The sequence below is a fragment of the Delphinapterus leucas genome, chromosome 14 (assembly GCF_059928025.1).
Source record: "Delphinapterus leucas isolate spDelLeu-1000000601 "Yukka" chromosome 14, BTC_Dleu_Yukka2, whole genome shotgun sequence".
NCBI classification, from domain to species: Eukaryota; Metazoa; Chordata; class Mammalia; order Artiodactyla; family Monodontidae; genus Delphinapterus; species Delphinapterus leucas.
This window is the reverse complement of record NC_143142.1, coordinates 60,601,257-60,624,580: the sequence shown is the minus strand read 5'-3', so window position 1 is coordinate 60,624,580 and position 23,324 is coordinate 60,601,257. Positions and strand designations below refer to the sequence as shown.

The 23,324-nt window shown below is 38.9% G+C and overlaps 1 pseudogene; it reads left to right on the top strand.

The window, feature by feature from the left end:
• Window positions 1-18,592: 18,592 nt before the first annotated feature.
• LOC111168216 (vacuolar protein sorting-associated protein 26C-like) lies at window positions 18,593-22,803 on the top strand (annotated as a pseudogene).
• The last annotated feature ends 521 nt before the right edge of the window (window positions 22,804-23,324 follow it).

Here is a 23,324-nt window from a genome sequence, read left to right as displayed (position 1 = left end):
TTCTGGAGGTCAGAAGTCCAAAATTAGATTCAGTAGGCTAAAATCAAGGTGTCAGCAGGATTGGCTATGTCTGTTCTGGAGGCTCTAGGGAAAAATCTGTTCCTTTGTCTTTTCCACCTTCTAGAGGCTGTCCACAATCCTTGCCTGGTGGCCCTGTATCACTCTGACTCCCACTTCTGTCATCATCTCCTTCACACCTTTGGCTCTCCTGCCTTCCTCTTATAAAGACCTTAATGATTAAGTTGGGCCCACCTGGATAATCCAGGATAATCTTCCTATCTCAAAATTCTTAGTGTTATCACGTGTGCAAAATTTAGTTTACGTGTAAGGTAACACACAGTCTCTGGGGGATTAGGATGTCAGCATCTTTAGGGAATCATTATTCAGTTTACCACAGCTTTCCAGTGTGATTAGAATTTAGACTGGCATACCCCCATGCCATTGCTTCATCCGTAATTCCATAATGCATGGTATCATAAGAGTGACCTTGTAGTTCAGGGTTTTCTCAGACTTCCAGGGTGTATGAAGCACACATAGGAACAGTATTAACAAATTATATTTCAAATTATGCATAGTAATTAAAATATACAAAACAGAGTTTGTGAAATATATTATTGCAAATTGGGACTTGCTTCAATTCATAAATGACTACTGCTTTAGTCACTCGACAAAAGGATGGAGCTTGGTCCCACTGCCATAGCTTTATGATGCCCTTGGCCACTCAGCAGTCACAGTGGTGACTGCCTTTTTAGAATCCTTGTGAATTTGAGAAGGAACCCAATCCCAGGTTGCTCCTTAAAAATGAATACAGATATTTTTGTTTGCTCATAAAGTTGTGCAAGGATAATAATGCCTCATGCTTATGTAGAAATATTTACAGGTCACTAAGCATGTTAATGTAGGATATCTCAGGTAATTTTGCAATAAGCCAGAAAGGTAGGCGGGAGTAACAACTTTATCCCATTTTAGATATGGGCAAATTGAGGCTCAGAGGAGCTGTGTGAATTGTCCAAGGTCACACCTTTATAAGTCAATGGGTCTGGGACTCAGACCCAGATTTCCTGACTCCAGCTCTCAGGTTGTTCTGAGACCAATAGCTAGGTAAGGCAAACAGAAATCAACCAGCAAACAAATCAATCAGGTCCATCAAAAGGGGATAATGAATAATAAGACAAATTACCTTCTAAGTTGAATTAAGAGACTGTTATAGGATGGCAACTATGTGTTTTGACTGTTGAAATTTTAAAAATAGCTTAATAGCATGAAACTCTTTTAAATGTAACAGGAATTTCTGACTAGACTCAGAACTATGTTATATGGAAACTCAAAGCTCAAATAAATTCAGCCTCTCACTCAACTTCTGTTGAGTATCGGAAATTAAATGGAATTTAAGGTTTAAGAAAATATGTTTCTATTAAAAATCCTTATGTTTCATGCCTCCATCTTTTCTTATTTTGGCCATGTTTTACAGGAAAATAGTATGTATACTTTTTCGTTAGCAGAAACTGAAACTGTGCAATGTCTAATTTACTATTAGAAATAAATGTGACATAAAATATACAATAAAAAAATCAAGCTTTTTTTTTACCAGTTAGGAGAAAGCACAATTTTGTGATGGCCTGATTCTTCTGACATAGGTTAAATTCTAAATGGAATTTTATTGTGAAAGAGTCTGTTTAAAACAGAAGTGGGGCAGGTGGTGAACTTTCTGTAAAAAAGTACAAATAATGTGGTTTTGATGAGAAATCCTGATCAATTTAGGTTAGAAAAGACTGGTTCCATTTGCCAGCTAAGAGAACAACTCCCTTCTTCCTCCTTTCCTTCCTTCCTTCCTTCCTTCCTTCCTTCCTTCCTTCCTTCCATTACCATGTGTCAAGAACAATGTTAGACCCTGAAGTTGCAGAAATAAGTCATTTCTTCATGAAATCAACCACTCTAATTTGTATAGCCCCATGTATTAGAAAGTTCTTTCTTATATGCAGCAAAATGAGTATGTCCACAGTTTCTAACAAGTAAACTTAGGTCATTCGGAGTCACAGACAACATCTCTTCTTTTCTCTTCTTTACAAGACCCATTTTATTATTTCTATCTGCCAGTCTAGAAATCCCTCTTTGTATGAGGCAGGTCTCATTTGACAAGATTTTTAGACATTTTGTTGTCTTGTTTGGGCAATTAAAACAAGGCATCCTGAACTCTACCCTTACTCCAGATAAGCCCAGTCATCACAGTAGAGTCAGTTTAGATTGTCTCATGATGTTTGCTTCATAGACATATAAACGTGACTGACCTAATTTTGTGTTAGCTTTTTAAACACCTTCAGCTTGTGGTCAGATAATACTGTCACATATTTTGCAGGTGAGTATTACCAAAACAAGCACCATATTCTGTTTGTAAAATTGATGTTTTGATCTTAAGTGTATGACTTTATGTTTATTCTGCTGAAATGCATCTTATTGACTTTGGCCCCAGTGACAAGGTCACTATTAGCCCCCCGTACAGTTAGCCGCCCATGCAGAGTAAATTTTAAGAAACTTAAAGCTACCCCAGATGCTTTAAAACACAACCTTTCTCTCCTACTGGCTTTCCAGCAGCCTATATTTACCAGTTTTATAACTTTTAAGAATATTAAGATTAAATATACTCTTAAGGGTAAGATATCCAGAATTTGCTAGTTTAACATGGAAATATTTAATCACAAAGGAGTGTTCTATTAAAACACTAGTCTGAAAAGTTATCTTACTAGCTAAATACTGGACCCTATGGGGATGGCAAAGAAGAAAGTTACCTTATAATAGAAGAATGGAATTAAAAATGTTTAGAGCAAGAGACTTTCTTGGGGAAGACAGGTCTGTCTTCCTCGGGAAAAAACTGAGCTGTTATTTTAAATGAAAGCCTATTAATACTTAGGTTAAAAATACATACATATATAGCTGAAATTGGTGTATAAAAATGTTGCCACTACAATGTACAAAATGTAGAGTAGGCATTGTTATTACAATTTTACGGATGAAGAAACGGGTATATTTTAAAATTCTGTGATTATTAAGCTTTCCATTCCACTTCAGTACATGTCTAAGAACATGACTCAGTAATTGGCTACCAATATAGCCTGGGAATGGGGATTTTGGAATAGCACTAGAGAGGTGAGGTTGATCTAATGATAAATATCCTTGGGAGGGGAAAGTTCATTAAATTTAACTTTGTAGTGTCATGTTGGAGAAATGTTCACATTACCTTGGATCCTGTACATGAGAGAGAGGCCAACTTGTGGCTAACACTAGGGTGTCAGCAAGGTGCAAAAGATCAATTCACCTCTGGAATGAATGAAGCAGAAAATGGTTTATTCATTTACTTAATTATTCTTCACACAGTTAAGGCACACACTGAGCTAAATCAGCTGAGGATATCAAGAATAAGCTGAGAACTATACTCTCACATGACTTGCAGTGTCATAAAGAAGCCACAAAAATTGTTAATGTTATTCAGAATGTTATAATGTCTCCACAACCAGGCTCAAGTTCTCAGCCTGGCTTTCTGGGCTCTTCGTAATTTGAGCCGACACTGCTCATTTGTTCTAATACCCTCTGCTCAACACAGATGCACATTGTTCTCATTAGTCATGTCTCTTCACCATTCCACAAACATGCCTGGCTCACTTTTGCTTACTTCCTTTCTTCCTTTTCTCCTTTCCTCCCTCCTTCCTTTCTTTTTCAATGTTTTTGAGCATCTGCAATGTGCCAGCCTCTGTGCTAACTGCCAGGGTTCCATCAGATCAGAGGTCCATATTTCCTACCCTCCTGGGCTGAAAGTCAGTATTTAGGATTTAGCCCAGGCCACATTTTCCTTTCTGAAGTATTTTCTTGATTATTTTTGTTATGAATTGTCACTGACTCTTCTGCAATTGGGTATTTCTTATATAGTGTGTACCTTGCAACTAAGACTGTATTAATTTTCGGAGAGGAGAGTATTGTCAGAGTTTAAGGCATGAAGAGTGCCAAGGCCTGGGACAGCCTGGAGAAGCTTTGTGGAGGAGGTGAGACTTGAGATGGGCCATGAGGATGGGACAATTGAACTTGATAACTGAGATCAAGGAAAGATTTCAGACAGGGGCTAGCATGAGAGAAAGAAAGAGAGTAAGCCCAAGAAAGGAAATCCTTTCTTCAAGTTATGATAGTTAGTTTTGTTTCTAAACTATTATTTTAGGAAACTGGTTAGGTTACAGTGTGGAGTCACCATGGAAGGCCTTGCTTGTCAAAGGATGTACTCACTTGTCCTTTACTCAGATTTGTTGGTCATCAAATTTTAAAATTTCAGAATAGCAATGACGTTAGGGGCTTCAGGACAGAAAACTCCCAAGCCAGACAGAAACCAAGCCAGACTCTTGCCTTAAACTCTGGCAATACTCTCCTCTCTGAAAATTAATACAGTCCTAGTTGCAAGGTACACACTATATAAGAACTATGCAATTGCAGAAGAGTCAGTGACCATTCAGAAAAAAAATAATCAAGAAAAGACTTCAGAAAGCACAGAAGCCTTTCTGTGTCCCCTGTTTCTTGTTAGTAGGAAATAGACTTCAGCCTCCATGAACTTCCCTGAGTTCCAAAGGGCAGGTTCAAACAGTTCCTAACCAGGGAAAGGAGGTGATATAGAAACAAGGAAGGAGCAGCCAAGAAAGAATAGTGCAGCCTTGAGGCAGGGTCTTGGCTCCACCTCAAGGGATACACATAACAATATTGTTGAGCTCTTCTGTAGAACTAAACCCCCCAACAAATGGAGGATGTTAACTACTTGATGAAGCATTCTTCATTCCAGAGAGAAGGTCACAGTTTGATAACCTTGAAAACCACAAAATCTCATCAGAAGACCACCTGAGGCCAGATTAAAGAAATGCAGGCCCTGACACACTCTGATCCTTATCAGCAACCCTGCCCTTGGAACCTTGCTGTAAATCTCCTCACCAAATCCCCCAGATTGGAGACACAGCTTTTGAGTTCATGAGCCTGCTGTTTCCCCATTTGCCTGGCAAAGCAATAAAGCTATTGTTTTCTACTTTACCCAAAACTCTGTCTCCGGGATTCGATTTGGCACTAGTACACAGAGGCCATGTTTTTGGCATCACAACCTCTGTTTGAACAATAACTTCTGCTTGCTATACTCATAAAATAGCTAGTTCCACTCACTGAACCACTCCGATGCATACAAAATTCTTTCCCACATTAAGCTAAAATCTGGCTCTTGATATTTTTCAGCCATTGAGCCTGTTTTTTCCTGGTAAAGCCATGCAGAGTAAGCTTGATTTCTCAACACAAGGGTTCATTAAATATTTGTAAAAATAGTACTGTGCACTTGGAAAATAACTTGAGTGATTCATTCCTTGAGTGTTTCATTCATTCAAGGTGGGTTGAAATTGTAGCTTAAGACAATGAAACAATCTGGCAAAACACAGGAAAGCAATATGGCAGGGTGTTAAAAGTTCAGGCTCTAGTCTTGATTTTAATGTTTGCTCCTCCACATGCTGGCTCCTCCCCCAGCCTCAGGCTTTTAACCTATTCAGTGAGGATTACAATAGTACCTACTTTATCATGCTGTGGAGAGGGTTAAATTAGGTAATACACAAAAAGCACAGTGTGAAGTCTCTGGCTCATAATAAGTGTTGAATGAAAGCTGAGAGAAAAATGGCTATATAGTAAATGAGAACACTTGGACAAAACACACTGTTATTTAAAACTTGGCTGACTGAAGACATCAGGGATGACTAAGCCCTATAGGAACAATTGTGCCCAAGCTAAAGAGCAGACAAGACAAACCAACAGACAAAGCCCACTGAGGACACCTTTGCTTGCTTCCCATGCTGCTGGTAGATCACCCCATGTGCTGCATTAATAAGTGCTCTCTCTGGTGTGGGCTTAAATGATGTAAGCAGTGGAGTAGTAAATATGTCCCTGCAGAGAATATTTTGTGGTTTACTAAAGTACACCCACCACTATCTACTTAAAATTTCCCATACTCCTTTCCATCCTTCTTAGTTCTAATCCGTTGATTGACCTTAAATGATGTGTGTCTCTCTTTAAATTCCAGGTCTATTTCTGGAGTCATTTTTGGGCACTATTGCTGAAGACTGTCGAAATGGTGACCCAATGAGAAGGAAATGTTACATCCCCAAACCCCAGAACAAGTGGCATTTCTATGGTATGTACTTTCAAAAACACTTTCTCATATGTTATCTCATTTGATCTTATAAAGTAATCTATAGTAGGTAGGCAGAGTATCTAAGGCTATTTCCATTCTCTAGATGAGGAAATTGATGCTCATAATGTTGGAGGACCTGGGCCTATAGTGGGGTGCAGTGTGAACAGTAGGAAAATCTGGGGATTCAGAATGGTTGAGCACTGGTTTGGCTGTACTTCTTTGGGCTTTCATATTCTTATCTCTAAAATAAGCAGTTTGAACCTGATGATGGTCCCTTTAGCTCTAATATTCCATGATGATTACAAGTTCAACATTGTACAGCAGTTTAGAGTCCATGGCAGGACTAGAGCACAAGTGTCCCATGCCTAAACTCATGATGTCAAGCTGTTTTGTGATGTCCTATTATTCCCAGCCTTCCCACCTACTCATCACCCTGTTTCTACTTTGGCAATCATGAAGCAATCTCCCAGAATGATTGTGGATGTTGATAGGAAATTATTTCTCTTCCTCTCCCCTGTGTTCTGGCACATGGATATGTTAGGGCAATTGTCCCTGTTGTGATCATTATGCACTTAGCTATTTTTGTTCTAGTGCCCGGAAGGCTGTGGGGCATTGATGCCTAGTCAAAGAATTTACAGCCAATTTAGTCCACCTCAGTTAAGTTACACACTCAGCCAAATTGCAGGAAGCTGGTTTCTGTTTCCCTAAAATTTGTCATTCCTGGGAATTACCTTGGACCATTGTGAGATCATACAGCAGACATGGAAAAGAAAACCATTTACACTGAAACCAGGGTTCAAGTGGCTTCACCCATGATTTAGTGGCATTAAAGTGTAGATTTAAAACTCTGGACTGCTACTTACTAGCTGTTGAAACTTGGATAGATTATTCACCTCTTGGTGTTTCAGTTGCCTTATCTGCAAGATGGGTTTAACAATATGACCAATCTCATAAAAGGAATGGATGAGATAATACATGTTAAGTGTTAGAACAGTATAGTACATTGCAGGTGTTCCATATATACTAGCTATTTTTATCATTTTAAGTCATTTTATTTTAAAATGATAAAAGATGAGATCCCAAATGTTCTCTTGCCCATGATCATGTCAGATTCAATAGTGCAGTCTCAGTTAAAACTTAGCCATCCTAGGACTTCCCTGGTGGTGCAGTGGTTAAGAATCAGCCTGCCAATGCAGGAGGCACGGGTTTGAGCCCTGGTCTAGGAAGATCCCACATGCCTCAGAGCAACTAAGCCCGTGCACCACAACTACTGAGCCTGCGTGCCACAACTACTGAAGCCCATGCACCTAGAGCCCGTGTTCCACAACAAGAGGAGCCACCTCATTGTGCACCACAACGAAGAGTAGACCCCACTTGCCACAACTAGAGAAAGCCTGCGTGCAGCAACGAAGACCCAACGCAGCCATAAATAAATAAATTCATTAAAAAAAAACACAACAAAATTCAGCCATCCTTGCTAATCTCTTTCCACTCCAGGTTTCCTTACCCCATTTTAAAAATAGCATCTTCCCATTTGGAGTTCAGGAAGTGTTTTTAAGCACTGTAAGATATAGATAAACCACTGTTAGTGTGACATCCATCTATTTTTAAGGAAGCATGTTCAATTAGTCACTTCCAAGGATCCTCCAGAAATTCTGTGTGCCACATTCCAGGTACAACTCTATTTCTGTTGCTCACTGTGATAATTGTGCCCACTTTGTCTCTGTCGGTTAAGAGCTGCCATGTGGAACCTGTCTTTCGAGATACCATAATTCCAAGTGAAATTAGGGAGCCTGTGTCAATCGCAACATATCTCATCATCATCCCTGGCCTTCAAAGGACAAATATCACATAACTTTTTTAGAGTGGCAGTGTCCCCTTTCTTATACATTCCTCTATGTCTCCTCTGGACCCTCCTGAGCATGTAGTTGGTGGAGGACGTGTGTTCAGATAGTGTATGATGTACAACTTTTACTTACTGGCCATATAACTTTGGAATCTACTGATTTAGAGTCCTTGGTTCTCAACAGAGGGATGCTTTCACCAAGGGAATAAATAATTTGATTGAACTGGAAGTTGAGGCTGACACACTTTTGGCACAGAACAAACAGACAAAGAACAAAGCTTATTTTACTGGTTAATTTGATTGATCCTGATTACAAAGAGGAAAAATAATTGCTTCCCTACAATAGGACAGAACAGAATCTATCTGAAACTCAGGGATCTCTTAATGCTTTCATGTCAAGTGTTAATGGAGACCTCAACAACCAAATATAGATAGATTCAGATCACTCAGGGATGACAGTTTGGTTTACCCCCAAATAAAGGATCCCCATCAATTGTGGGACTGGCTGAGGCTAAGAAAAACAGGGAATAGTAATGATTAATGGACGTTGTAATATCAAGTATGTCTGTATGACTAGTTACAGTTAAACATAATCTCTTACTCGCTTGCTCCTTAACAATGTTACATGACAACAATACATTAAATATTTTCCCTTCTCCCATCTCACTATTTTACATAGTAATAATTGATTGTGGTTAATTTTTAAATTTAGTCTGTAGGTTGCAAAATAACTTAGAATTGTGATTTAACTATAAATAGAATCAACATCACCTGAAGATAAGAACAGAAAATTTCAGAGTTTTGTGTCAACCTTTTTTTGAGATGGTGAGAATACTGTGATTTGCATAAAGGATGGTTGCATCCTGTATGGTGTAAACATGATGTTATTGTCACTGTTTAGAAGATTAAATATGTGTAGAAGTGTATGAGTAACCAAAAATGATGGACTGTGCTAGTTTTTAAACTGCCGTTTCTCAGTCAAAATTTACCCTTCTGTATTCTGCTATGTACTATTAGGGCTAAGAGTCTGCAAACCACATTTCCCGATCTCCATTGCTATCCAGGTTCCTATTACGTTTTCCAATAGGAGGGACTGGTGGGGAGATCAAAAAGTAGAGAAAGAGAAAAGTTTCATAGAACAGTTGTTGACATTAATATGTCTGTTTACCTTATTCATTTCTGTCCTGGGGCTTACCTTTGCATTAGCTATTCCCTTGGTTTGGATTATTATTCCCTTCAGTCTTCAGATGGTTGCTATCTTCTTGTCATTCAGATCTGTTTCAGTATCATTCCCTCAGAAAACCTTTGCCTGATCCCTTAATCCAAAATAGTCATTCTTTTTGATGACAGACATTCTGACCTCTGTGAGGTGATATCTCATTGTGGTTTTGATTTGCATTTTCCCTGATGATTAGCAATATTGAGCATCTTTTCATCAGCCTTTTGGCCATCTGCATTTCCTCTTTGGAAAAATGTTTATTCAGCTCTTCTGCCCAGATCTTAATTGAGTTGTTTGTTTTTTTTGATGTTGAGGTGTATGAACTACTTACATATGTTGGATAGTAACTCCTTATCTGTCATACCCTTTACAAATTATCTTCTCCCATTCAGCAGGATGTCTTTTCATTTTGTTGATGGTTTACTTTGCTGTGCAAAGCTTTTAAGTTTAATTAGTTCCTTTTTGTTTATTTTTGCTTTTATTTCCTTTGCTTTAGGAGACAGATCCAAAAAAATATATATCGCAGCGATTTATGTTGGCGTGTTCTGCCTATGTTCTTCTCTAGGAGCTTTATAGTATCTGGTCTTACATTTAGGTCTTCAATCCACTTTGTTTATTTTTCTATATGGTGTTAGAGAATGTTCTAATTTGATTCTTTTACATGTAGCTGTCCAGTTTTCCCAGCATCACTTATTGAAGAGATTTTTCTCCATTTTATGTTCTTGCCTCCTTTGTCATAGATTAATTGACCAAGTGTGCAGGTTTAATTCTGAGATCTCTATTCTATTCCATTGATCTATGTGAATAAAAGAACACAAATAACAAATGTTTGTGAGGATGTGGAGAAAAGGGAACACTTGTACACTGTTGATGGGGTTGTAAATTAGTGTCTCCACTGTGCAAAACAGTATAGAGATTTCTCAAAAAGCTAAAAATAGAACTACCATATGACCAGCAATTCCACTCCTGAGTATATATCTGAAAACAAAACAAAACACTAATTTGAAAAGATATATGCACTTCAATGTTCATAGAGAATTATTTTCAATTGCCAAGGTATGAAAGCAACCTAAGTGTCCGTCAACAGATGAGTGGGTAAAGAAAATATGATACACACACACACACACACACACACACACAGTGGAATACTACTCAGCCATTAAAAATATGAAATTTTTTCTCTTGCAGCAACATGGATGGACTTGGATGGCACTATGATGAGTGAAATAAGTCAGACAGAGAAAGACAAATACTGTATAACACTTATATGTGGAATATAAGAAATACACAAACTAGTGAATAAAACAAACAAACAAAAAGAAGCAGACTCTCAGATATAGAAAAAAACTAGTAGTTACCAGTGGGGAGAAGGAAATAGGGGGCAATATATGGGTAGGGGGGAAAAAAGTGTTATCATGGGATTATATGAAATCACCTGTGTGAAACTTTTGAAAATTGTAAAGCACTATAGAATTTACAAGAATCTTTCATTCAATAAAAAAATTAAATTTCAAAGAACAAGTAGAAAAAAATTTCTCTTTACACAAGAAGTCAGCATTAATATTTCTTTCAACTTTTTGTCTCTGAATATTTTTCACAGTTGAAACATGGTGTATATAAAAATTTCTCTTGTGACTTTTTCACTCAAAACTGTAATGCCAGTATATTCTCTGCCATAAAATTTTGTAAATATTTTATTGACTGTATAATTTTCCATATTATAAATAAGCTTGATTTTATATTACCATTTATCTCTTGCTGACCACTTATATTGTTTCCAATATTTTCAGGACTATAAAGAGCTCTGAGATTAAAATAAATAAATAAATGAATAAATAAATAAAATATTTTTTAAAACTTTCCTAAGCATTTAAAAAAAATGTAGTCATTTTTTATCTTATTTTAATCTCTGCAAGGTGTTACCCCAAAACTGGGTTCACCTCTTGGTGGGTGTTGAGCCAATAGACACAACCAAGCCAAAGTGTGGGAGAAGGAAGGATTTATTTTTACTTGTAGCAAGTAAGGAGAACACTGGGATCTTTCCCAAAGCAGTATCTTCCTGAACAACAAAACTGGGGAAGCTTTAAGCTAAGGGTATTTGCACATTCATGAGAGGACTTGAACAGAGGGGATTTCAACATAGAATTGGGGCAAAAGTCAACAGAGTCCAAGCTGTAGTTGACTGAATCCAGAAGGATCAACATCATAATTCCATCCTCCACTTGGGTGTGGGCCTTAGTTCCTGAAGAACTCAAAGATATATTATTATGTATGTTCCTTGAGGAACCAGGACCCTGCCCCAAAGCTGCACTATTGTTTCTTGACTGCTCCTCCCTTGTTTCTGCATCCCCTCCTTTAAATCATTAATTAGTGAGACCTGTTCAAGGGCAAGCATTGTGGCCAGTCTTAGATCACAAAATGGTTTAGGCTAAAATGGGTTCTCTTATGTCAAGAAAGCCATTCCTTGTTCTCTTTCTCTGGGGAACCCCCTAAACTGTCTGCTTACAAAGGCAGTTATCATTAGCTGACAAATTTTTACTTACATATCAATCCATTTAAATTCATTAGAATAAAAGCTCCATGTGAATAGGGAGTTCCTTCCCACTTCCCTCCTTCCCTTCCTCCCTCCCCCTTTCTCTCTTTCTCTCTTTCTTTCTTTCTTTCCTTCCTTCCTTCCTTCCTTCCTTCTTTCTTTCTTTCTTTCTTTCTTTGTTTCCAATGCCTCATACAAACTGTGTACTCAGTGAAGATTTGGTGAGTAAGTTACTAAAATAATTAATAATTTTCCTTTCCTATTACTTTCCATTTCTCCAGGTTAAATTAACTTCAAATATTCCTTAGGGCAGCAAGGCAAAAATTATCATTTCCTTTGTTATAGAATTCAAAAAGTAGGAAACACTTCTACTGCCGCCTATGATGGTATAGCTGGTACCAAAAAAAACTTCCACCAAGAAATTTATGAGTTAGATTTGGGGGTTGGGAGAAGAAAAGCAGTTCTTTGAAAACATTAGAAAGCATCTAAGGCAACCAGGCATTAAGGTCCAAGATCTTGAAGAGAAATGAATTTCATTGAAGTGAGTTTGGTATTTATGGCTGCATTTTACTCCTCAGGGCCTTTGCTGATTCACAGATTATGGCACCAAAGCCAAACAGAAAATGGCAGTCTAGCACTTTTGGCAGCCTCACAGGGTTAGGGAGACAAACAGAGTTCAGAGCAATCGAGACAGCCATTAGTTGAAGGGAAAGATCCTATAGAAAAGGAAATAACAGAGATGAACCTGAATCTTTTTTGGAAAATTTTCCAAGACATTTGTTGTCTCCAAAATAGTGCTTGTAGGGGGCAACACTCTCAAAAATTATGCAAAAACCTGCTGCTAAGATGTCAAAAATTTAGCAGAGATTTTACAGTCTCATGGTACTAGGGTGTCAAGGTTTAGCATTCAGAGCCAATCAAGGAAGAGCCACCCTCATGAACACCCCACGCTTTGTGATGAGATATCTGAAAGTGTTACACCCAAGAAGTAAAGGTTAATTTGAAATAGACAACCCCCAACTGGATCCAGCTTATAGCCAACACTGTCTATTTGAAGAAAGACAACATCATATAGAGTCACTATAATTTTTTACAAGAAATACCCAGTATTCAATCAAAAGTTACCAAGTAAGCCAAGAAACAAGGCTGAATGAAAAGCAAAAATGGAAAATAGATATTCACAATTTAGAAAGATCAGATATGGTCTTTAAAATAATTATAATTAATACATGTAAGATAAAACTATAGATAATGTAATCAAAGAATTGGGATCTATAAAACAGAATGAAATGGAAATTAGAACTGAAAAGTACAATAACTAGATTTAAGGATTTAATAAATTGATGTGTTTTACTAACAGGGAAACAGACTAGAGGATTAGTGAACAAGAAATAGATATTAGAACAAACCTAGACTGAAGCACACAGAGAAAAAAAGAATATAAAATACAGAAAGTATTGTAAGAGACATATGTACTATGGTGAAGAGGTCTAACATATACTGTTATTTCAGAAGGAGAGAAAAGAGAGTAGGATAGAAGGAATATGTGAAGAGATAATGTCCAAAAATTTCCCCAGATTTGCTAAAGACATCAAATCCTACATTCCAAAGTGCTCTAGTCCTCAGGTAGGATAAGTGCTTTGTGCTAATGGTGCATTGACATTTCTGACCAGCATAATAGGCAAGAAAAATGTAGAGAAAACCATACCTTGTGTATTAGCTTCCAAGGGCTGCTGTAACACAGTACCACAAACTGGGTGGCTTAAGACAATGGAAACACTGTCTTACAGTTCTGGGAACCATATGTCTGAAATTAAGGTGTTGGAAGGGAAGGATCTGTTTCATACCTCTCTCCAGTCTTCTGGTAGCTTCAGGTACTCTTTGGCAGGTAGATGCATTTTTCTAACACTCCTTCTTCACATGGAATTCTCCCTGTGTGTCTTCACATCACTCACCCTCTGTGTGTCTGTCTCTGTGCTCAAATCTCCTCTTTTTGTAAGGACACCAGTCCTATTGGATTAGGACCCTAAAGATCTCATTTTAGGAGATGTAAAGTAAAGTAAAGACTGTACCCAAACGAAATCATGTTCTGAGGTAATAGGGATAAGGACTTGAGCATATCTTTATTGGGGGATACAATTCAACCCATAATACTTGATATATAATAGTAAAACTGCAGAAAACTAAAGAGAAAAATTTCAAAGCAGCCAGAGATTAACACAGATTACTTTCAAAGTAGTAACAATAAGACAGAAGCCATCCTCAGAAAAACAGTGGAATGACATCAGAAAGAAAATAACTCTCAATTTAGAATTTTAAACCCATCAAAAACCCTTCAAAAATAAATGTGAAATAAAAATTTGTTTATACAAATAAGACCTGAGACATCTATTACTAGCAGATTGGTATGAAAAGAAATACTAAACAGGGTTTTTGAAACAGGAAAATGCTTGTAGAGAGAAATAAAGAACATTGGAAAGGGTAAATATGTGGGTAATTCTAATAAATATTTATTGTTAAAAATAATACGTTATGAGGTTTGAAATATATATGAATGGAAAATTCATGAAAACATTAACACAGGAGAGGGAGAAGAGTATATTTAGTTAAAATCTTGTAAGTTTTTAACATTTTATACACTTTTAAATACACTAAACAGGGAATGGTGCATGTTGTAATACCTAGGATAACCACTAAATTATTTTATTTATTATTAAAATGGAACAAATTGAGATGTCAATAGTTATATTTAATGTAAATAGAATAAATAGTCCAACAAAAGATTAAGACTGGCAGACTAGATTAAAAACAAATTAGTGTAAAAAACCTATAGTAACAACAACAATACCTAGCAGCAAATTATGGCTTCCACTCCCATTCTCTACGGAAGGGAACCAGGATGCTTTGGGAAAATGGTTGACCCCATGACCAGGGAAGGAAAGTATGATAAACCTGAAACATCTTCCTGTGTAAGAAAGTAAAGAAGTGCTTAACGAATAATGGTGACATATCAAATGGATACAGAGCCAGCTTGAGGGGCTCCTACTGGTCAAATCTGGGACAATTTAAGCTCAAAATTAATAATGATGGTGAACTATAACCAATTGAATGAAATAATGAAATTGGGTCATTTGTAGAGATGTGGATGGACCTAGAGTCTGTCATACAGAGTGAAGTAAACCAGAAAGAGAAGAACAAATATGGTATATTAATGCATATATGTGGAATCTGGAAAAATGGTACAGATGAAACTATTTGTAAGGGAGGAATAGAGATGTAGATGTAGAGAATGGACATGTGGACACGGTGGGGGAAGGGGAGGGTGGGACAAATTGGGAGATTAGGTTTCACATAAATACACTACCATGTGTAAAATAGATAGCTAGTGGGAACCTGCTGTATAGCACAGGGAGCTCAGCTCAGTGCTCTGTGATGACCTAGATGGGTGGGATGGGGGAGGTGGGAGGGAGGTCCAAGAGGGAGGAGATATAGGTATACATATAGCTGATTCACTTCACTGTACAACAGAAACTAACACAACACTGCAAAGCAATTTTACTCCAATAAAAAAAAAATCATTAAAAAAAGATTCTGTAAGTCCACCCTGCTATAAAAAATAAACAAATAAAATGATGAAGCTCTTCTTCACTGTAGAAGGCCAATAATTAAATATAGAAGAAAAGATAGAAGTAGAAAATCACTATTTGGCAACCATCATCATAAAATCGATTGAGGCCAGAATCATTGATAAATGAGTAAAATAGTGGGTTAAACATTGAGGATTCACAGGATTCTCCCATAGTTCAAAATTCATTAATATATTTATTAATTAACAAATGGAAAGGTAACTTTACAGTGACAAAATCTGGCAGACAACGTCTTAGGCAAGTGATTGAAATTGAACTCACTAGTAACATCTCTGACTGCATAATATGATGTACTGAAAAGAACACAATATCACTTCTGGAGTATTCCTGCCAAAAAGCATAACAAAAATTTAATCAAGAAGAAACCTCAGAAAACCCAAATTGCAGGTGTTTAGTTCTGCAATCTTCAAAAACATGATGAAAAAACAAAGACTAGTGAGATATCAGGAGATAAAGATTTCTTCTATTAACATTTTACTGACAGTTCTAGCCAGTGTGATAAGGAAAGAAAAAAAAAGGTGTGAAGACTGGAAAAGAAGATATGAAACTGTCCTTCTTTGCAGATGCCATATGTTGTTTAATATAATGATTGAATTATCTTTTGCTCTGCTGGAACTCTGCTAGTGCTATAGCCCTCTGGCTATTGGGAGCTGTGATTAAAAGCTCTCTCCAGGGCTTCCCTGGTGGTGCAGTGGTTGAGAGTCCACCTGCCGATGCAGGGGACACGGGTTCGTGCCCTGGTCTGGGAGGACCCCACATGCCGTGGAGCAGCTAGGCTCGTGAGCCATGGCCGCTGAGCCTGCGCATCCGGAGCCTGTGCTCCGCAACGGGAGAGGCCACAACAGTGAGAAGCCCGTGTACGGCAAAAAAAAAAAAAAAAAAAAAGCTCTCTCCACAACTTAGACCTAGAATGAAAACATGTGAGCAAATATTGACAAACCAATTGCTCAAAACTTGTTGCATTCAACAGAATTTATCTTCACTGATTACTATGGAGAGCATGAATAAAGAAGCAGCATTATAGTGGAGGTACCTGAATATGAATAATTTAAATAATAGGTTCTATTATTTACTAGGAAGTTCTTCCAAGGCATCTTATTTCAGAGGTCCCCAAACCCCAGAGTGTAGCCTGTGAGGAACCGGGCTGCACAGCAGGAGGTGAGTGGTGGGCAGGTGAGCAAAGCTTCATCTGCCAATCCCCATCACTCACATTACCGCCTGAACCATTCCCCCCACCCCCATCCATGGAAAAATTGTCTTCCATTAAACTGGTCCTTGGTCCCAAAAAGGTTGGGGATCGCTGTCTTGAGTCTCATAGAAACCTTATAAGGTGCATAAGAAAAATACTGCTATTCTCCTTTTTTTGAATTTTATTCATTTGTTTTTTATTACAGCAGGTTCTTATTAGTTATCTATCTTATACATATTAGTGTATATATGTCAATCCTAATCTCCCAATCCATCCCACCACCACCACCCCACCCCCTCCACTTTCCCTCCTTAGTGTCCATACATTTGTTCTCTACATCTGTGTCTCTATTTTTGCTTTGCAAACGGGTTCATCTGTACCATTTTTCTAGATTCCACATATATGCATTAATATACGATATTTGTTTTTCTCTTTTTGACTTACTGCACTCTGTATGACTGTCTCTATTCTCCTTTTCAGATAAAAAATTGCCACTCAAAGAACCTGAGGTGTTTTCCTTACATCACACTGTTAATAGGTTGTATAATTGGTAGCAGAACCCAATACTATGGGTCAAGAATTTTTTCTCTATTCTTCACTTATTTGCTGTATGAATCAGTACCAGTTTTCCCAAACCCCTCCTGAAATATGAAAGTTAACTAGATAATGAGTACAAAGGAAGACTTTTTTGCTGAAATTGTTTTATGTCTAGTTAAATTGCCTTTTGTAGGACCCAACAGAATGTTGTTTGTGGAGACATAAAAGCTTAGAAATAAAATATAAAATTATAAAAGTCACCCAAAGAATATTTAATCTTCTTTTTTTATTATATATATCTAAGACTCAATATTCTCTATTACCTTTGGAAAATAACTTCAGTTTCCTATAGCTATCTGGGGAGCATTTGTGTAATTCACTGTACCAAAATTGAGAATTTTATAAGTATTTTAAATCAATCCTACATTTCTAAACTAATCAACTGGCTTTATATCTAGAAGACATATAAAAATAAAAACAATTGCTTGTTTTTTATTTTCTTCACAGCTTTCAAGTTTTTTAAAGTTTTACCTTACATCCTTACAATTTTCAAAAAATTTTATGCATGTTTTATATATAAGATGCTTAGCAACTGTTTGAACATACTTCTTGATCAAAAGCCCAGCTGGGAGAATCTGACCCAGGGGTGAAACATTATGTTTCTGTTATGAGGATGCAGTGGTCTAACTCTTGACCAAAACTTACCTCAGAGTATGTCACTGTCAGACACAGATATGAAGGTGCCTTGCTGGGCATTGGGGGCAGGGATGCTCTTTTCTTGTGGAATAGGACACTCGGCTGACTGAACTGCCTTAGAGCAAAGAGTCCAAGGCACCCAGGGGGGACACAGAGACTACCAGCTCTGTTGCGTTGGGTTCTGATCTTGGTTTTTGACTGACTCATCTTGGAGTTTGTGTGATCTGACTTCTATTTTCCATGTATTTGAGTAATTTCCGGTGAGTGAGGTTTCCTTAATGTTAGTGTTGACAAATGTAAAACCACTTTTCATATTTTAACTCAAATGATTTAATACTCTTGAAAATTAACACAAAGAGAATTGAGGTATTACTACAACATTGTGTGCATTTAGTAAATATTTGACCAAGCTTAAGTTGTACATATGATGGTTGTTATTATAATTGTACACAGCACAGCTGGAGCTAGGATGCTGACATTAAGTTACAAAGAATTTTTTTTTTTGGTCTTTTATAGCTCCTGGATAAAGAGCAAGATATTTGGAGGAATATCCTATTTGCACTTCAGCTGTGAGATAAATGTTGTATTTTCTGGCACTAAAGCATACTGCTAAAGCTTGAACAGTAATAAAGAGATGAATTTAGTGGCAAAGAAAATACTAAACTGGAATTCAGTGAATCTCTGGATTATTGTAAACTCTGGGGATATGAATGAGCCCAATAAATAAATGAAATAAAGAATGTTTGGCAAAAGAGTGAGGAATTAACTTGACAGGGAGATTCGTGTTCTCAATACTTCAGGAAGGAAGGGGACAAGGAGTCAAGAAGTAGAAACAAGGTGAGTTAATGTGAGGCAAATTTGGGAAAATATCAAGAAGAGTTTTGCTGGCAACATAGGCTGACAAAATGATACCTGATTATTATTTTGTGCTTGTGATGGAAAGCTCTCTAAACAAACACTTTAACTGCATACATAATCGAGCGAAGCTAACGTTTAAGGCTGGGATAAGGTTAAAATGTGGACAGCCTGAGGGTACTAACAAGATACTATGTCAGATTCTTGGAAGAACAAATATTTCAGAACAAAATATGTCAGGAGAAAATGTAAACACCATCCAGAAACTCCCGACTTCCTCTTCTTTCCTCACTGTGTGGATAAACTGGCTTTCAACAAGAAACATAAAAGAAAAAGTTGCCTTGTTTGACGTGTGAAGGAAATTATTTAGAACACATTGAAGGGAAGCCCTCAGTATGAGGTACCATCCTTTGTATGCAAAGAACAACATTCATTGGGACACCCACTTCACTCTTTTTTCAGAATAGTATGATATGGAGCCATCCATTGTCAGACATTCATTGGCTGACTGGGGTTAGGTGTTTAATCTCTGGAGAAATAATCTTTTCTACATACAGTCACTGAACTCATGATTTTTCCTGTCACTCATCAGGTGACAGTTAAGGTGAGGAGAAATAAACAACACATCTGTAATATATTGGAGCAGTCTGGCTGCTGAGAGGAGTATAAGGCAAGATATTGCCCTCAAGATCTTAGAAAGGATGACAAAATGATAAATATATCTGAAATGGGCAATGCATGTTAATTATTAACTGATACTAATTCCAACACTGTGCCAGGCACTGAAGTTACAAATCAGGTAAACTCATTTCTTCCTGCTGCCTAGAATCTACTGGAGAGTACAATGAAGAACCTGAAAATTCATGGTAATGTGGGAAAAAAACACAAGTTTGTGCTTTGGAATCAGGCTCACCTGGGGCTGATTCCCTGTTCCTCTGTGGTTTTGAAGTTGGCCAAGAGATTTAACCTTCTCTAGCCTCGTTCATCTCTTCGCTTGAGTGTGTGTGTTTGAAAATCAAAGATGATCCTATGAAGTGTTTAAAAAAGTGTCCAACACAAAGTGGATCCTCAGAGAGGATAAGCAAGGTAAGGTTTCAGGTATGTATGAAAACACTCCAGTGGTGGGGACTCCACAGAGGTGGTGGACCTCTTCCTTCATCTCGTGTGACAGTTAGAATATGGATAGGTGTGATGGCAGCATGTTTGTTTCTCTGCAGTATTCCAGACCCATTCTTTTCACACATGGGCTATTTAGGAAGGAAACATACTTCGTTTAGGTTGGATAGGCTTTGCCAATAATGAGAGAGAAGAACTTCTCAGAATGGAACTCAAGATTGGTAGGCTATGAAGAAGTGCAATGGGAAAAGAAAAGCCTAGTAAGTGTCACTGGAAACATGCCAGTGGGAAGGGACAGGATGTCTAGCCCTTTGGGCTTCCTCAACAGGAAGTACATGCATTAATCTCCCCAAAGCTTCTAGGAGCATCGTTAAAGAAAGGAAAAGGAAGAGTAAAAAGACATTTTATCTCACAAATTTATTGGTCCTAAGCCTAAGCCCCACTATCATTATTATTAATAGAAATAATAATTATAACAATATAACTTTGAATAGCTATCATTTTATCCCTTTAAAGCATTTTCACTCTCTGGATTGCTCTGGTTTCTCACAGATCTCTGTTGAGGTGGAACTGAATAGAACTCTCTGCCACCCCCACCACCCCTCACCAAATACAAATGTTCCTCCAGGTCCTCTGCCTCTTGTTTGTAGAAAAGCTGAAGTCTCCCAGGCGTCCCAAAATAGCAGGTTCAAGCAGTTAATGATTAAGACAATAAAGTCACAGATTCAGTATCTGATGCACATTTCTGAATATTTTATGGGTACTATAATGGGCACCAGAGGGGAAAAGCTAACTTCATGATGACCAGACTGCAACCATGACATAAGCTGTGCCATCTTGAGCAGTACTGAATATATGGCTAGCACAATTCCAATAACTGGCCTTAAGAGAATGGGATTAACACTATTGCTCATAATAATCTACATATTTGTGGGCATCAAAATAATTGTAGCTTGTTCTGCCCTTATATGTAAATGAGCAACTAAAGCTGTCAGCAGAGAGATGCTTCAAACCCATGTCGATAATGTTCACTATAAGACCTCAATGCCCTTTCTCAGCATGAAGTTACAGAAGGTGGACCTTTGACCCTAATCCCATAGAAATGAAATGACGTCTGACAGGGGCCTGGGGGGGGCAGTTGTAAGCAATTCTTTGCAGGAAGCTGTCCTCAGCAGAAAATCTCGTTTCTTGTTAATTTAGCAAAGCTACATTTTAACTCACTTTTAAATCAGGCACCCGCATGCTCTACTCATTTCCGGCCCTAGCATAATTTTTAAATCTTTTGATCAAACAATATCTTGCCTAACCTGTTGGCTATTTCCATAGATTAAAGAAGTAGAAATGAAGAATAAGTAATTAACAGATGACCAGATCTCTTCCTTAGCTTCCCCTTCAGTAATCTGGCAAACAAACTGTGTGATAAAAGTGGTGAACAAGATAGCATCTACGGGGTGCCCTCCTTTCCCTTGGGTCATGCGTGGCTGGAAGTGTTTCCCGAAATGGAGTATTTGAGATGGGGACCGCCCTGGACATTAAGGTTAAAAGCGCGAACAAGGTTTATCACACCAGGGAAATGCTCTCCGGGGTGGTGGTCATATCTGGGAAGGATTCGGTCCAGCGCCAGGGAGTCTCCTTGACAGTGGAAGGAGCCATGAACCTCCAACTCAGCGCCAAGAGTGTGGGTGTGTTTGAAGCATTCTATAATTCTGTTAAGCCCATCCAGATTATCAACAGTACCATCGAAATGGAGAAACCAGGAAAATTTCCCAGTGGCAAAACAGATATTCCTTTTGAATTTCCTCTGCACGTGAAGGATAAGAGTTCTGTATGAGGCTTACCACGGCGTGTTTGTCAACATTCAGGTTAAGGTATGAAGAGCTCATTTTGAGATGCCCTGGAGGCCTGAGCTCCAGGACTCTGAGCACTGTCACTAGCATCGCTTCTCTTCCCCATGTGGGGCACAGCTCTGCCCTTGCCCTGGCACCCAGTTCAGTGCTGCCCATGCAGAGAACCCAGCAAGTGAGAGCGAGTTGGGGGCTGACCCACATCTCCCAGGTTGGCCTGTGAAGTCTAGATGCCATCCAGGGGTTTGCAGTCCTGCTGCCTGTGTTTTCTCATCCTTACTACAAAACAGCTGCCGTTTTACCCAGGGCTGCTGTGTGCCAGGCCTTGGCTTATCACATGGTACCTCGTTGGGTCCTCACTAAGTATACCCTGTGCTGTGACATGAGGCGGTCCCTGCTGGCCAAGGACTTGACTAAGACCTGTGAATTCATCATTCACTCTGCTCCTTAGAAGGGGAAACTGACTCCGAGTCCCGTGGACTTCACTGTCACACCTGAAACCTTACAGAATGTCAAAGAGAGAGCCTTGCTCCCCAAATTTCTCATCAGAGGACATCTCAACTCGACCAACTGTGTTATCACACACCCACTAACGGGAGAGCTGGTGGTGGAGAGCTCGGAGGCCACCATCAAAAGCATCGAGCTGCAGCTGGTGCACGTGGAGACCTGTGGCTGTGCAGAAGGGTACACCCGCCATGCCACAGAAATTCAGAACATTCAGATAGCCAATGGGGACATGTGTCGGGGCCTCTCTGTCCCCATATACATGGTCTTCCCCCAGTTCTTCACCTACCCGACACTGGAGACCACCAACTTAAAAGTGGAGTTCGAGGTTAACATTGTTGTGCTGCTTCACCCTGAGCACCTCATCACAGAGAACTTCCCGTTGAAGCTCTGCAGGATGTAGGCAGGAACAGGTGGAAATGCAGCCGTGCCGACCTACGGGAGCTGAAGCCGGCAGCCCCGAACTTGCTTTCTTGATGGTTCTGTATCAGAAATGAGTCTGACCCTTCTTCCTCATTCCCTCGAGGCCCCTCTAGTCAGAACTTCCCTTTGAAATTCATCAGGATTTCTTCATGGCGTTGGCAAGATTGTTTCCCAGAGAGTAAATTTCCTGTGACTCCTGACTAACCTGCTCCTTTTTAGGTTCAGAGCACAGTTATAACAGAGTCTGAATTTTGCTGGAAAGTGAGGTCAGGGACAAAGGAAACCTCCTGTCTGGCCGATGGTTGTGGCCAGGGCTCCCGACAGCTCCCCGACTGCGCAGGGTGGCGACAGGCGTGCTGGTTGCCAATGACTTTGGTGGACACCCGCCAAGGAGGGTGCTGTGGTGCCCGCTGCAGATGCGCAGCATGTTTCCCACTCTGTTCTCTTTTATAACATTTGTCGTGATAACGTCAGAACTTTTGGGAACCTGGGGAAAGTGTGCTTTGCCCTCCCAGGAGTGAGGGGATCTGGTGACCACAGCTGGTGCTGGAGTATTTCTGAGTCTCAGGACCTGGTGTGAAGTTGCCTGCTGCCGTCTTCCGAGTCCGTTTAAGTGCGAGGTTCTGTCAGGGACAAAAACACGTGTCCACGCCCGTCATTGTTGGCTGGGTTCTGAGTGGCAGGGGACCCGAACCCAGGCCAGCAGTGAAGACCCCTCTGTGCTG